Source organism: Myotis myotis, unplaced genomic scaffold, assembly GCF_014108235.1.
Source record: "Myotis myotis isolate mMyoMyo1 unplaced genomic scaffold, mMyoMyo1.p scaffold_m19_p_3, whole genome shotgun sequence".
Lineage (NCBI taxonomy): Eukaryota > Metazoa > Chordata > Mammalia > Chiroptera > Vespertilionidae > Myotis > Myotis myotis.
Genome location: NW_023416335.1, coordinates 115,413,687 through 115,430,168, shown reverse-complemented (window position 1 = coordinate 115,430,168; position 16,482 = coordinate 115,413,687). Strand labels below are relative to the sequence as shown.

Sequence of the window (16,482 nt, the reverse complement as noted above, 5' to 3'; positions counted from 1 at the left end):
TTCAAACCCACAACCCAGGCACATACCCTGACCTGGAATTGAACCAGTAATCTCCTAGTTCATAGGTCAACACTCAACCACTGAGCTACACTAGCTGGGCTCTTCTGAAAGAATTCCCTTTAACATTTTTGTAATACTGTTTTCTTGTCTAGGAAGCTCTTTATCTCTCCTTCAATCTTAAATCTTTGCTGGGTAGAGTAATGATGGTTGAAGGTCCTTGCTTTTCATCACTTTAAATATTTCATGTCAACCATTTTCTACTGTGCAAAGTTTCTGTTGAGATATCAACTGGCAGTTTTATGGGTGCTGTCTTATAGGTAACTAACTGCTTTTCACTTATTGCTTTTTCTTTTGAAAATGTTTTTACTATGATTTTAGAGAGAGAAGAAGGGAGAGGGAGTGAGATGGAAAGACTGATGAGAGAAACATCAATCAGCTGCCTCCTTCACACCCCCTACTGGGGACCGAGTCCACAACCCAGGCAATGCCCTGACTGGAAATTGAACCAGCGACCTCTTGGTGCATAGGACAATGCTCACCAACTGAGCCACACTTGCCAGGTGTCTCTTGTTCTTTTAAGATTCTCTCTTTGGCCCTGGCCAGGTGGTTCAGTTGGTTGGAGCATCATGTTGTACACCAAAGGTTGTAGGTTTGATTCCCTGTCAGGCACGTACCTAGGTTTCAGGTTTTATTCCAAGTTGGAATGTATACAGGAGGTAACCAATCAATGTTTCTCACATCAATGTTTCTCTCTCTCCCTGCCCCTTCCTTTCTCTCTCAAATCAATACAAACTTATCCTCAGGTGAGGATTAAAAATAAAGGTTTGTCTTTAACCTTTGGTATTTTAATTATGCTAGTCTTAGTGTGGATCACTTTGGGTTCTCCTGGTTGGTGACTCTGCACTTCCTGGGATGTGTGTCTATTTTCTTTACCAGGTTATGGAAGTTTTCAGTCATTATTTCATCAAATAGATTTTCAAAACCCTGGCTCTCTGTCCTTGCCTTCTGGTACTCCTATAGGCAAATTTTGGTATGCTTAATGGTGTCCCAGAGGCCTCTTAACCTTCCTCATTTTTTTAAAAAAATATATTTTATTGATTTTAGAGAGGAAGGGAAAGGGGGGGAGAGAGAGAAACATCAATGATGAGGGATAATCATTGATCGTCTGCCTCCTGCACGCCCCCCCCCACTGGGAATCGAGCCTGCAACCCAGGCATGTGCCCTTGGCTGGAACGAACCCGGGACCCTTCAGTCCCCAGGCCGACGCTCTATCCATTGAGCCAAACCAGCCAGGGCATCATTTTTTTTAACATTCTTTTTTCCTTTTGCTGTTCTGATTGTTCCCCACTACATTACCAGGTATACCGGTTAATAGTGTGGATTTTGTAATCAAAGAAAGCACGATAATTTCAAGAGAAACATCAAAAGTGCTTTATTCAAAGTAATGTCCATTGTTAGCTACACATCTCCCCCATCTTTCAGGTAATTTGTGGATACTGTCCCAATAGAACTTTTCTTTCTTTGAGGCAAACCATTCAGAGACCCAATTTTCCACTTCTTCGTACGTTTTGAAGTGCTGCTCAGAAAGTTCGTGTGCCATCGATCAGAACAAGTGGTAATCTGAAGGAGCAAGGTCTGGTGAATACAGCGGGTGAGTTAATACTTCGCAGGCAAGATCTTTTAATGAGTCTTTAACTGGTTTTGAAGTGTGTGATGGTGCATCATCATGAAGCAAAATTACTTTGTCATGTCTTCTGGCCCATTCTGGTTGTTTCATGATCAAAGCGTGGTTCAAATTGATTATTTGTTGTCAGTAGCGATCAGTATTAATGGTTTCACCTGGTTTTAGAAGCTCATAATACACCCCACCTTCCTGATCCCACCAAACGCGGAGCATTGTCTTCTTTACGAAGCGATTTGGCCTTGCAGTCGATGTTGACGGTTGACTTGGATCAACCCATGACTTTGGGCTTTTGGGATTCTCAAAATAAACCCACTTTTCATCGCCAGTCACAATTCGATGCAAAAAAGACTTTCGTGTCGTTGAAGCAACATTTTACTGATGACTTTTCGGTTTTCCATTTGTCTTTCATTCAGTTGATGTGGCACCCATTTTCCTTCCTTTAAAATCTTTCCCATTGCTTGTAAACAATCAGAAATTGTTTGCTGAGCAACGTTTAATCTTTCTGCAAGTTGTTTTTGAGTTTGATACACATCTTCATCAAATAATGCTTGTAATTATTAGTCTTCAAACTTTTTTGGTTGACCTGGACATTCGTCTTTCACATCGAAATCATCACTTTTAAAGCGTTTAAAGCAGCGTTCAGAAGGATCTTGAGATGGAGCATGTTCATCATAAGCTTCCCGAAGTATACGATAACTTTCAGCAGCAGTTTTCTTCAAAATAATGAATTAAAACTTCCCGCAAATGCTTTTTTTTGACATGAAATTTGACATATTTAAGCGTAAAAATATGTATGATGTGCCCTAACCGGTTTGGCTCAGTGGATAGAGCATTGGCCCGTGGACTAAAAGATCCAAAGTTCTATTCCGGTCAAGGGCATGTACCTTGGTTGCGGGCACATCCCCAGTAGGGGGTGTGCAGGAGGCAGCTGATCGATGTTTCTCTCTCATCGATGTTTCTAACTCTCTATCCCTCTCCCTTCCTCTCTGTAAAAAATCAATAAAATATATTTTTTTAACAAATATCTATGATGTTAACACCTTCAGAAAATTTACACATGAAGTTTTGAAGCTTGCTGTCAATACAACAAAATAGCATACATATAAAATCGCATATATATCAACATATGTGTAACTCCATCTATTGAAAAAAATCCGCATTATTAACTGGTACACCTGGTATCTTCCATATCACTGATTCCATCCCTCTGCTTCATCTATTCTACTCTGATTCCTTCTAGTGTATTCTTTATGTCTGACTGGTTCTTTTTTATGGTTTCTATGTTCTTTTATTGCTTTTTGTTTTTGTTAATCCTCATCTGAGGCTATTTTCCCATTGATTTTTTTAGAGAGTGGAAGGAAAGGGGAGAGACACAGAGAGAGAAGCATCCATGTAAGAGAGCCAAACCGGCTACTGAGCAAAACTGGCTAGGGTTCTATGTCCTTTTCTATGCTTACTTTCTCTTTGCTGAAGTTCTTTCTCTATGTTCCTTGAGAAGCCTTATAACCAATGCTTTGAACTCTGTATCTGGTAGATTGCTTGCTTCCATTTATTCAGTTCTTTTTTCTGGAGTTTTCTCTGCTTCTTTAATTTGGGACATGTTTGTCTCCTCACTTTGGCTGCCTCTCTGTATTTGCTTCTATGTATTAGGTAGATCTGCTATGTCTCCTGGTCTTGGCAGGGTAGCTTTCTACATAAGGGACCCAGTGACCCTCTTTAGCCACCTGAGTCCAGTGCTCCAGGAGTGTCCCTTGCGTGGATTGTGCATGCCCTCTTACTGCAGTTAAGCCTTGATAGCTGTTTGCTAATCAGTGAGTAGGGATGATCCTCAAGCTAACTGGCTGTGAAGACTGGCCACAACCACAGTGTGAGGTGACCCTACAGAGTGGGATTCACCCCAGTGGGGCTCTGGTGCCCAGCAAGACCTTGGGTATGCCATTCATGGAGCTGATTAGGTCGTGTTCTATTGTGCTCTGAGACTGGCTACCAGGTGTGTTGATTCTGGGGCCTCTTGGAAGGGACTCCAGTGCAGGCCAAGGTCATCTGCTACCTGTGCTCTGCCTCTGGTGCCTTTCAAGCTGCTTTTCCTTCACTGGAGCCCAGTGCAAGAGCCTGTGAGCGAGCCTGTGCATGGGTCCTTTAAGAGGACACCTGGATGTTCAGCAATACTCCATCTCATGGGGACAGAATCCTTACTGATTTTCATAGCCAGCTGCTGTCTCTGGAGCCCTGGGGTGTGGAGCTGCAACCCCTCGCTCCTTAAGGGGGCACCCATATAGACAAGATAGTACTCTCGATTCTCAATCACTACACGTGGGTATGTGGCCAGCCTGTTTCGTGTCTCCATCCCTCTTATAGGTCTCAAACTGGCCTCTACTTTATATCCTTAGTTATAGAAGTTCTGTTCAGCTAGTCTTTACATGGTTCTCCAGGTTGAGTGTTCTGTAATTTAGCTGTACTTTTGATGACATCATGGGAGGAGGTAAACACAGCACTTACCTACTCAACCATCTTGACTGGAACACCAAGAAGCAATTACTCTTAAACCCCTTTACCCTTTCAAACATTCCACCACTTAAGCTCTAAGACCACTAACCAAAATTAAACAAACAAGAAGCTAAAGCATTGTGTTAAGAACACAACTAGTCCTTTCTCCAGTTTTAATAAAGATAGAGATAAAGGATGGTCATATGATAGGTAGGCAGGAAGACAGGTGTGGCAAGCAATCAGCTTTTCCTGTTCAGACTTTATGATTAAAAGCACGGTTTCTCTAAAATCATTCATTGCATTATCAAGAAACAATCCCACTGAGTTGTATTTTTTTTTAAACCATTTTACTATGAGCCCTAGAAAATAATTGCCTTTTACACAAGGAACCTGCCTCTTTGTTGGTCAACTATGTGGTTTAAACTGAAATGATCTTTAAAGTCCTTTTCAGCAAGAAGGAATGAAACAATTAAGGTTCTATCAGAACTTTATCTTTTCATAGAAACCACTCAGTAAAGAGTAATGGCTTTTAGAGCAAATAGGTCTGACTTCTAATCATAGGTAGCTATTATACTTTGTCCAAACTGTTTATTATCTCTGAAACTTTATGAACTTCCATTTCCTGAAATGCGAAGTACTGACCTCACAGGATTACCATGGCAATACACTGCTAAATGAAACTTAAAGCTCCTAGTAGAGTGAATCCACAGAGTAATCACTCAAATGGTAGTTACTACAATGATTAATATTGACAGTTCTATAATTTTGTCATCTACAGTTCAAAACCAAAAGGCAGGCAGTACAACAGTGAAAATTTAAAATCTTTATAGGATGATAGTCATAAATTACTGAGAACAATTTACCTTTTCTCCCCCTCCACATCTAACATCATATTCTAATTGGAATCAAGGAAAAAAGTGCCTTTCCCTCTCCCCCTTTTAGAAGAAAAGGAATGCAATCAATCCTTCTCAAAATGAAGGTATTCTAAAAATACCTACCACAAACATTAATACTGTAAAGGTACAATCTGTAGAACTGATGGACCAAGATACTTCCAAATAGCAAACAGGCTTGTTAAACTAAGTAATTTTTAATGCAGTATAATTTGTACTATAATACTCCTTAAAAACCAAGCTTTTTTAGCAAAATTTAAAATTTCCAAACAGATATTCTCCCATGATTGTACTATATTTGCTAGATCAAAGTAACCAAGGAAATGTTCCATTTTTCTCTTAGGTTATAATAAAGATGACTAAATTAATTTTTATTATGTTCAGAATTCCCTTTAAAAAGGAATAATCAACAGGGTCATGATTTATATGTTTTTAAAAAGTTCAAATAATATAATCACATCCAACAAAGAAAACCTCTGCAAGGTATGTTTATGTGTTCTTCAAGAGATAAATATTTTTTTAAGGTAATATAATTCAGGTGAGATCAGCGAACAGAAGGTGACCAAGTTAAATTTCAAAAATACTGGCAAATTAAATACATCTTGAGCACATCAGAGCAGTATGTGTTTCAAAATATCTCTCTATACAGATATACCCCTGAGTTCATATGCACAAATTATGCCTAAAGGAAATACAATAAACTCCTAACAGCAGTCAACTCTGGAGGAACTGGATGTTTAGGGTAAAGAAGTGGGAGTAAGACTTTTTCTTCATTATCTATTTGTACAGATTGACTTTTATGTGTATGAGAATATACCATGGTGGGAGCATGGACAAAAGGAAATAAAGTAGGAAGTAGAAAGTAGCCACGCTTGGTTCCTACATACATGATTAGAAAATAAAGCAAACAAGAAGTCTACATAAAAAATAATAACAGTTTTATGGAGCACTAAAAATGAAGTAGTATGCCCAAGACAATGCTTTACCTTCATTGCCTCATCTCTGTTTCCAAACTAAGTAAATCACAAACCTACATATTATATTTATCTACAAAGTGACTTCATACCATAAAAACTGGAGAAATGTTGCACAATAAGGATCTCTTTTGCAAAAAATACACATAGTTTATACCTATTCTATTCAAACACATTGGAATGTCCAGTGTTGTAACACATTTCCAAGAATCAATTTAACATACAGCATAATAACAACAGTACACAAACATACAAATTTGTGTTTTCTTGTATTTGCTTCCACTATTGCTGCATAAGGGAAATCTGCTATCACATTCTTTGTTTCTAAAAATGTACCACAATCTCAACTGATGATTCATGGGTCACACTCCAAATTGTTATGCACTAAAGAAAGCAGGACACAAGTCTTACACATCTATTGTAAAGACTATCAAACCAGGAGTTTTTTTTAATAAGGTAACAATAGATGCTATTTTTTTAAACAGATGTGAGAAATTAAAAAAAACAACACCTGAAAATTGCACAACGATTAATAAAATTATTTTCCCTGTTTCCTCTCATAAGACCTGGTAGGGTTTTATTTTTCTTAATTCAGAAATACAAAGAGTGAATATTTTGGGTATTTTGGGGATACTGACAGGTACAAACTCAAGTTGGTACAAACTTAACAAACTCCCTGCTTCATGAAAAGCCAAAATGATTTTCCATATGCCTTGCTTCTCTTAATTTCTGCCTACTTTTATTATTTCTTCACTGAACAAGAAATCTCCAAAAGAGAGTACAAAAGGGCAAGAAACAAAGATGACACTGTGTGTTCTTTTGGCCAGGATTAGTTAAAAATTTCCCTGGTGAAGAGAACAAATTATTAATAGCTGAAAGGAACTCTGGTAACCAGCTGTAGATTTAATCACCACACAGACTTGAGATCTGACCATATCATCTTGTTTTCTTCCAGGTATTGGCCATTAGACTTTATTAATTGGCTAACTTGTTTAATGTTTATCTCTGCTACTGCCTCCCAGCATGTAAACTCCCTAAGAACAGGGATCCATTTCATCTAGTTCATTGCTATATTTTTACCATATAAACTGTGCCTGTCACATTATTGACAATCAGTAAATATCCAGTAAGGAAAAAAGATACATAATCCTGTACTTAGCTTTCTCAGGACCCACACAATCACAAAAATGCTGAAATTTGTTTTCACACGAGAATATTCTTTACTTATAAATTATAATAATAATAAACTTTTGCCTTATCACAAGACTCTCTATGCTTAAGTTCTATCATTTAAATATAATATTTGTATTGAAATATAGTAATTGTAATGAAACGGGAATCTTGACATCTCATTTTCTGAGAACAAGAACTTCTACGTCATTTTCATATCCCAAATATCTAGAATGGTACACAGTAGATTAGATAGTCAAATATTTGTTGAATAAGTGAATTATTTTTTAAAAATTATAACTAGTAGGACTATTTGTAATTTTTAATTTCTTTGCATAGTTTAGGATTTCCTGAATTTTCTATTATTTAGCATGTATTATTTCCATAATTTAAAAAATTCTGTTATTAAAAAATACCACATGTACCATTATGCTCTCATGTATTTGGTAATGTATGTAATAAAGCAAATCAAACAGCTGTGTTACTTGCTTCCTAGGAATTATCAAACAGAAAAATACTCTTTAAAACAGAGATGTAATTATTTTAAAATTGAATTATTTTTAAGAACACTAGGCTTTATCTTCCAGAAAGCTATCCTTCGATAAATCCTTGTATACATAGAGAATAATTCTTTGTTTTTTATTAACAGAACTAGAGACCCAGTGCACGAATTTGTGCAAGGGTGGCGTCCCTCGGGGTGGCCTGCAGGGATTGGGCCCCAGCTCACACCCCTAGGCTCGCAGCCCCAGCTCGCACCCCCACCTGGCATTCCACTGTGGCCTGGTGCAGCCCCCTCCCCTGCTCCACAATCCCACCTGAGGGATGATCAATCAGAGCCGGGCCCTCTGCTGCTGCAGTTGGTTCTCATCTGTGGGGCAATCAAGTCCCCGCTCACACCTGCCTTGGCCTGGCGCCACCCACTCACCTGCTCCACCATCCCACTGTGGTCTCACTCTCGTCAGGGCCCATTGGGGCCAGCAGCGCCTCCACTGCTACCCGCTGCCAGGGCCGCGTCGTCAACATCTGCCATGTTCCACACCGCCCCCCTGGTGGTCAGCGCACATCATAGTGAATGGTCGAACTCCTGAATGAACTCCCAGTCGAACAATTTGCATATTAGGCTTTTATTATATAGGATTATTTTCTTTTCAAAAGGTCCAATAACCAAAAAAGAGTAATTCTTTATGAAGACATAAAGAATACTGTATTGTGACCCAGCTGGCATGGCTCATTGGTTGAGCACTGACCTGTGAACCAGGTCACAGTTTAATTATTGGTCAGGGCACATGCCGGGGTTGTGGGCTTGATCCCCATAGCGGGGCATGTGGGAGGCAGCCAATCAATGATTCTCTCATCACTGATGTTTCTATCACTCTCCTCCCTTCCTCTCTGAAATCAATAAAAATATATTTTAAAAAAAGAACACTGTACTGTGAATAAATATTTGAAGAACTACTTTTAATGGCACATTTTTCTTTCTTCCAGCACCAAGTTTAACTTACTGCTTCTGGCAAAACCAAACTGTAAGTAAAGAAAATTCAGTCACATTGTCTCCTTTAGAAAGACTATAATCTGAGCAACTTTATAATATAAGGGAAAAAGTTAACAAAATATACAGTAGTTGAAAACTGGCTTGTTAAAAAAAAAAAAGGATAAAAGAAAGTTGATTTGTTTGAATCAACTTGATATTTAAGAATATACAGATTTGCCCTGGCCAGTTGCTCAATAGTTAGAGTGTCAGCCTGTGGACTGAAGGGTCTCGGGTTTGATTCCTGATCAAGGTTATGTACTTTGACCAGGCTCATGGAGGCAATCAATTGATGATGTTTCTCTCTCTCTCTCTCTCTCTCTCTCTCTCTCTCTCTCTCTCTCTCCTCCTTTTCCCTCTTTTCCACTCTGTATGAAAACCAATGGAAAAAATATCCTTGGGTGAGGATTAAAAGAAAAAAAAAGAATATGTAGACTTTATCATCTTTCTGTATCCTGCAAAATGGATTCATTAAAAATTTTTAGCCGTTTCTGTAAATAGCTACCATAAAAAATTCCAGACTCAGAATAAATCCTGAAAATGTCTAATTGTTATTGATTATATATCATCAAAGGATAGAAAAATTCAAATGTGCTGACAAATGTACTCTATATAGCTGGAAAAAGTGTAGGTCAGAGATCCAGAAAAACTGTATCTATTTTTAACAAACTCTGAAAATAGTCTACTGAAGTATCAATTAATATAGCTCATCTATAATGAAAGCACAAAGCCTAAAATAAGGGAAATTAATGAGGTTAATAAATATTTCATATAAGTTCTAATTGCTATGGATACTTTTGAAATCTTATTAAACAGCCTTGACAGAACAGTCTTAAAAGGGATGCATGGCAACTACTGACCACACGGAATACATATTTAGTAGTAGAGGTAGAGGATGCAATCACATGCACTCTGATACCTGGCTTCTTCCCAAACATTTTATTTTTACCTTCGGCTAGCCCTAGACTATTGATTGCTCCCATATTGGTGTCTCACAACTATAAGAAACAAAAAGGAAAGAGAAATTCACACTAGAATATCCCATTCAGCACCATTTGAGAAGTGTGTCCTAGCCTAATCACTATTCTCAATTCTTCCAAATTAAAACTATTCTATATATTTCAGATCTTTCCCTTTTGTTTCCTATAAGCAAGGTCTCAGAAGTATGTTCAAAATATTTTGTTTGCACCCTTACCTTACACCATATTAAAAAACGGACCCAAATTGATTAAAGACTAAAACATAGGACCTGAAACTACAAAACTCCTAGAAGAAAAACTAGAGGTAAAGCTTCATGACACTGAATTTAGCAAAGATATGACACCAAAAGCATAGGTAACAAAAGCAAAAATAGACAAATGGGACTATATCAAACTTAAAACTTCACATCAAAGGACACAATCAACACAGTGCAAATGGGAAAAAAATACTTGTAAATCGTATGTCTGATAAGGGGTTCATATACAGAATCCTATATAATAAAAGCCTAATATGCAAATTGACCCCTCGACCAGGAGTTCAACCAGGAGTTCGACTGCTCACTATGACATGTGCTGACCACCAGGGGGCAGAATGGAACAAGGTGGGCATTAGTGACACGGCACTGGCAGCAGGCAGCAGTGGAGCCCGATGGGCCCCAATGAGAGCGGGACCGTGGAACAGGTGAATGGGTGGTGTCAGGCCAAGGCAGGTGTGAGTGAGGGGCCCAATCACCAGCAGCAGTGGGCACCAGCAGCAGTGGGCAGGGAGACCGCCTGGCTCCCAGGTGCTGAGGGAGCTGGTCGGGGGGGCCTGGCCCCAACCAATTGCCCCGCAGATGGTGACCAGCGGTTGGCAGGCCTTGCTCACCTGACTGGGACTAAGCCCCAGGCTGGGATGGGGAACTGCGGGTAGGTGGCGGCAACGAACCTCCCATGGTGGTGCCTGGGGGGGGCGGGAGGGGGGGGGCTGCAACCTCTCACCGGCTACCTGGGGGCAGGGTTGACGGGGACAGAGGTGCGGTGAGAATGCGGGGTGTCCACCGAGCTCACTCTCATTCCCCCTGCTACCCTCCCTCAGGACACCAGGGCTCGAGCACTGGGGAAGCACCCACGCTCAGGTGACGGGTGCCTGCGAGGAGCCCGCCCTGCACCCACACAGCCTCTTCTGGGTGAGCTCGGCTGCAGCCGCCGGGACAGCAAGGGCCAGTTGGGCTTCCCATGGGTTCGCACAGGAGCCGGTCTGCGAGGGCAACCGGGAGAGAGTGCGCTGCCCACCCACCTTCCATGCGGCGCTACTGAGCAGCCCAGAGGCCCACGCTGTGTCCCGGCCTGCAGCGTCCGGCTGCGCTCACGTATCTCCACGTGGGGACTCAGGCGGAGGGGGGCACGTTGGGGCCCAGTTGCTGCCCAGGTCCCAGAAGTCAGCAGGGACCTACCCTTCCACACCAGACGCGCACACTTCCATTGACGGCCTGGCCTAGGGACCACATCCATGCACGAATTTCATGCACCAGGCCTCTAGTATATAAATAACTCCTATGAATCCACAACAAAAATCAAATAACCCAATTTCAAAATATGCCAACAACTGAGAAATTCTCCAAAGATGATATATAAATGGCCCACAAGCATAATGAGGAGATGCTCAACATCACTAATCATCAGATAAATGCAAATCAAAACTACAATGAGATATCACCTCAAACCTGTTAGGATGGCTACTGTAAAGAAAAACAACAACAGGAAATAACAAGTGTTTATAAGAATGTAGAGAAATTGGAACCCTTATGCACTGTTAGTGAGATTATAAAATATGCAGCTGACATGGACAACAATATAGAGGTTCTCAAGAAATTTAAAAAAGAACTACCATATGATCCAGCAAAAGCACTTCTCGGTATATAACGGAAAGAATTTCAAGCAGGTTCACAAAGAAATTTCCACAGCTATGTTCACAGCAGCACTATTCACAATAGCCATGAGGCGGAAGCAATCCAAATGTTCATTGAGAGATGAATGGATAAACAAAATGTGTATTCCAATGTATAAATACAATAGAATATTATTCAGTCTTACAAAGGAAATAAATCCTGTCACATGCTACAACACAGATAAACCTTGAGGCCATCACACTAAGTGAAATAGCCAGAAATAAAAAGACAAATACTGTATGATTTCACTTATATGAGGTATCTAAATTAATCAAATCCATAGAAATAGAAAGCAGAATGGTGAATACCAGGGACTAAGGGGAAGGAGAATCGGGGTTGTTGTTTAATAGGTACAGAATTTCAGTTTTGCAAGATGAGAAAGTTCTGGAGATCTGCTGCACAACAATGTGAATATACTTAACACCACTGAGCTATATACTTAAAAATAGTTAAGATGGTAAATTCTATGTTACATGCTTTTTTACCACAACAAAAAGAACCTGGATGGGGGGTAGGGGTGGGGAGAGCAATGGCGGGGGATAAGGACACATATGTAATACCTTAATCAATAAAGAAATTTTTTTAAAAAACATTAAAAAAAAAAGAACCTGGAGCAGTGAAAAATATTTTTCTGTTAAATTATTTTGATAAGATTCTTTTTACTTTAATCACTGACAATTTAGCACCTGTACTGAGATATGCCATAAGTATAATATATAACCAGATTTCAAATACTTAATATGAAAAAGTCAAATATCTTATTAATACTTTTATATTGATTACCTGTTAATACAGCTTTAATAAACTATTTTAAATAATATAAATATTAAATTTAAAAATATTGTGTTATACTTCAAGAACAGTAACTTGAGGGTACAGCAAGGTCAATGGACTGGAAAGTACTTATAGACTAATATGAAAAAGCCAGTGAGGAGAAAGGGATTAAATACAGAAGGTAATTAATTAATGAAGCCTCTCCTGAAAGAGACCTTGAAGGATGAGATCAAGGGCACATGTGGATAAGCTAGACTTCAACAGATCTGAAACTGATAATACTGGTAGATAAGTTAAGAAGGGGAGGGACAGAAATCTGAGAAATCAAACCAGATCATGAAGCGACCAGATTACTATAGAAGAAGTGAGGGTTGGATAAAAGAGTCTGTAAATGATGAAGGTTTGGAATAATCTATGAGTGATGATGAACAAAATCCTTATTAGGGCCAAAAAGGCCTCTATGATCTGGCACTGTCTACCTCTCCCTGACCAATCTCTCCCAGCTCTCTCCGACCAGCTTCTCACCCTCCCTCAAAGTGCCATCCACCTCTGACTGCTTCCTCTGAGGAGGATTTACCTGTTCAACACCTCCTCAGACAGATAGATCTGTTCAAACACAATTTCCTCAGGGAAGGTTTCAGTGACACCCTGCTCTGTGGACAACACCCTATGCCAGCACTGTCAACAGAAATAGAATATGAGCCACATGTCATTTTAATTGTTCTAAGAGCCATATTTTAAAATATATATTTTTACTGATTTCAGAGAGGAAGGGAGAGAAACATCAATAATGAGAGAGAATCATTGATCAGCTGCCTCCTGCACGCCCCACACTGGGGATCAAGACCACAACCCGAGTATGTGCCCTGGCTGAGTTGAAATATGACCTCCTGGCTCATAGGTCAATGCTCAACTACTGAGTCACGCTGGCCAGGCTAGTAGTCATATTTTAAAAAATAAAACTACTGAATGATTTTTAACATTTTATTTTACTTAATATATCCAGAATATTATCACTTCACACATAAAAGTTATTGAGATATTTTACCTTTTGGGGATATAAAGTCTACAAAATCTGGTGTGTATTTTACACATATAGCACATCTCAGTTGGGATGAGACACATTTCAATAGCCACATGTGCTAGTGACTAGTACTGGACAACATTGCCCATACTATTGCTTCAAAGCACTTACCATGTTTTGTAACTATAATGTGTGCTAATATTTGATGAATGTCTATCTCCTCTAGATTGTAAGCTCTATAAGGATACTCCAGTATTCTTAGCACTAGTTGACTGAGAGGAATGGGGGAATGGTTGGTTGTTTCAGAGCCAATTATCTACATTGTCTGGCCTTTTCTTTTTTTAAATATGTTTTTATTGATGTTAGAGATAGAGGGAGAGGGAAAGAGAAATACCTATGAGAAAGAGTAACATGGATCAGCTGCCTCCTCCACATCCGCTACTAGGCAGAGAGCCCACAACCTGTCATGTGCCCTGACCTGGTGACCTCTTAGTACACTCGAAGACGTTCAACCAATTGAACCACACCGGCCAGGGCGAAGATCTGGCCTTTTAATGGTGCTACCAAAGCACCTCAGGGAAAGAAGCAGGAGAAGCAGAGTTAATCAGGGATGTTTTCTGGCAGGCACAGCACAAAAACAAGTTGAAGAGAGGCAAAGGTAGCAGTGAAAGTGCTTAACAAAGAATTCAAATTGGACAGGGGATAAAAAGGGCCAATAAATGTAAATACAACAGGTAACAGGAGGTGGAATGCAATAAAGGGCTGGCAAGATGTCTTTGTCAAAAGGAAGGGTGTTGTAATATAAAGTGTGGGTGTGAGAGAGCTAGATGGATAGGAGGATGTAGTCACAGAGCAGGATATATAATTTTAAGATTTCTATTGTGGAAAATTTTGGGGAATGTTAAAATATAGCAGAAGTGAAGGTCACTGGAGTTGAAGAGCTAAGGTACTAGAAATCAAGTGTATTAGTCACCCTATTGCAAATGCTTAACTCTTTGACTGAATGTTTTTAAGATTTCAAGTTCTACAAGGGCAGGGACAAATCTTTTGTGTTCCACATAGCCCAGGGTTGATCACATCACGGATGCTTAGGTATTCCATGAATATAATTACATTGAAAGTCAAAGTTCAAACATTAAGATCATGTGGAAGTGGTAATGGTCACAATACAATAAAGAAATAATGTATAAGTGAAGGACTCCACTTTACTTGTTCAATAATTATTTATGCAGTTCAACTGAACAGTATTAAGAATTCTGATAAAGGATTAATTTTTCAGATTGGTTGCCTAATCCCAATTTGGGGGGAGGGAGTAGGTGATAGGGGTATCAATATTTCCTAGACTAGCTTTGCTTTTAACTAAAAATAATGGCCAATAGACCCTTTGGAAGCTTTATTATAGCCAACCAAGCATACTTTGTTTTACATAAGACATAGGTCCTCATAACTTGGTTATAAACATTTTTTTGCAGTGGCCCCTATTACACATTTTACAGCAATTTGTTTTTTTGTTTGTTTAAATAATTCTTTATTGTTGAAAGTATTACATGTCTTTTTCCCCCCATTGACTCCCTCCAGCCTGACTCTGTTCCCTGCCCCAGGATCTCACCGCCCCATTGTCTGTGTCTATATATATAAAAGACAAGCAATAGGAATGCCAGAACGACAGGTCGCTATGACCGCACTGCAACCAGCCAACAGGCCCAATGGGGGACGGCCCCTTCCCCCCCGAACCCCCACATCCATCGCCCCCCCAGATCGGCCCCTATCGGGGCAGGCAGGCCGGATCCCACCCATGCAGGAATTTGTGCACTGGGCCTCTAGTATGCATATATGTAAGGTCCTTGGTTGATTACCTTCCACCCATCCACCCTCCCCCACCTCCCCTCCCAGATTCCCCACTCTGTTCCATGCTCCCACGTTTCTGGATCCACTATTCATCAGTTTATTTTGTTACTTCGATTTCACGTGTGAGTGAGATCATGTGATACTTATCTTTCTCTGACTGACTTATTTCGCTTAGCATGATACTCTCCTGGTCCCTCCATGCTGTCTCAAAGGGTAAGAGAGTCTTCTTTTGTATTGCTGCATAGTATTCTGTGGTATAAATGTACCACAGCTTTTTTATCCACTCATCTACTGATGGGCTCTTGGGCTGTTTCCAGATCTTAGCTATTGTAATTGTGCTGCTATGAACACAGGGGTGCATACATTCTTTCTGATTTGTATTTCAGGTTTCTTAGGATATATTCCTAGAAGTGGGATCACAGGGTCAAATGGCAGTTCCATATTTAATTTTTTTGAGGAAACTCTATACTGTTTTCCATACTGGCTGCACCAGTCTGCATTCCCACCAGCAGTGTACTAGGGTTCCCAAGGCAATTTGTTATTTAAAAGGACTCAAAGATTATCATTTTAATAAAGATAAAAATTAAAACTCCATTTGTTTTACATATGAAAGTGGTATGTTTTTAAGTGGACAACACTGTTTACAGTATACTTATACATATAAGCTTATATGTATATTATACATAGTAGTATACTTATATATTGTATATACTTATACTTTTACTATTGCCTATTTTCTGCATGTTTCTATTTCTCATTTCTCCTACCCAGTCTAATTTTGAGAAAAAATCATTTTTCCACTACATAATTTTTCCACTGATGGATTCTGATTGCCAGAAGTAATAGTCCTAAGTCTCGATGTGAAGTATGCTTAACCCTCTCTGCCCACAAAACTTCTGCTTCTTTCTTTTCAGCTTTTCTTATCAAGACACCAGAGACTCCACTCTAGAGTTTTGCTAATACCCAAGAGAGAACAAAGTTATGACACAGCTATTGTCAGTTCAACTCTGCAGGAAGCAATATCCCTAAACAAGTCTGTTTCTCCCTATCGCACTAATATATACATACATAGTTGTACATATAAGATATATTTGTATCTATGTGTACAAATATATCGCACATACGTACACACTTATTTTTTTTCAACAACACAGCTTTCTAAGTAGAATGGAACCTATAAAATGAGACC

General features: G+C 39.5%; 1 protein-coding gene across 7 annotated transcripts in view; it reads right to left on the bottom strand.

Annotated features, from left to right (window-relative positions):
• The window catches only part of LNX2 (ligand of numb-protein X 2), an 88,588-nt gene that overhangs the window by 68,030 nt on the left and 4,076 nt on the right, over positions 1–16,482 (bottom strand). The window contains exon 1 of one of the 7 annotated variants that reach the window (XM_036301213.1): positions 11,587–11,710. The exons of the other annotated variants lie outside the window; for them this stretch is intronic. The gene's annotated coding sequence lies outside the window, so the exon portion shown is untranslated. Of the gene's footprint in view, positions 1–11,586; positions 11,711–16,482 lie in introns of those variants that run through there. 7 annotated transcript variants of the gene reach the window in all.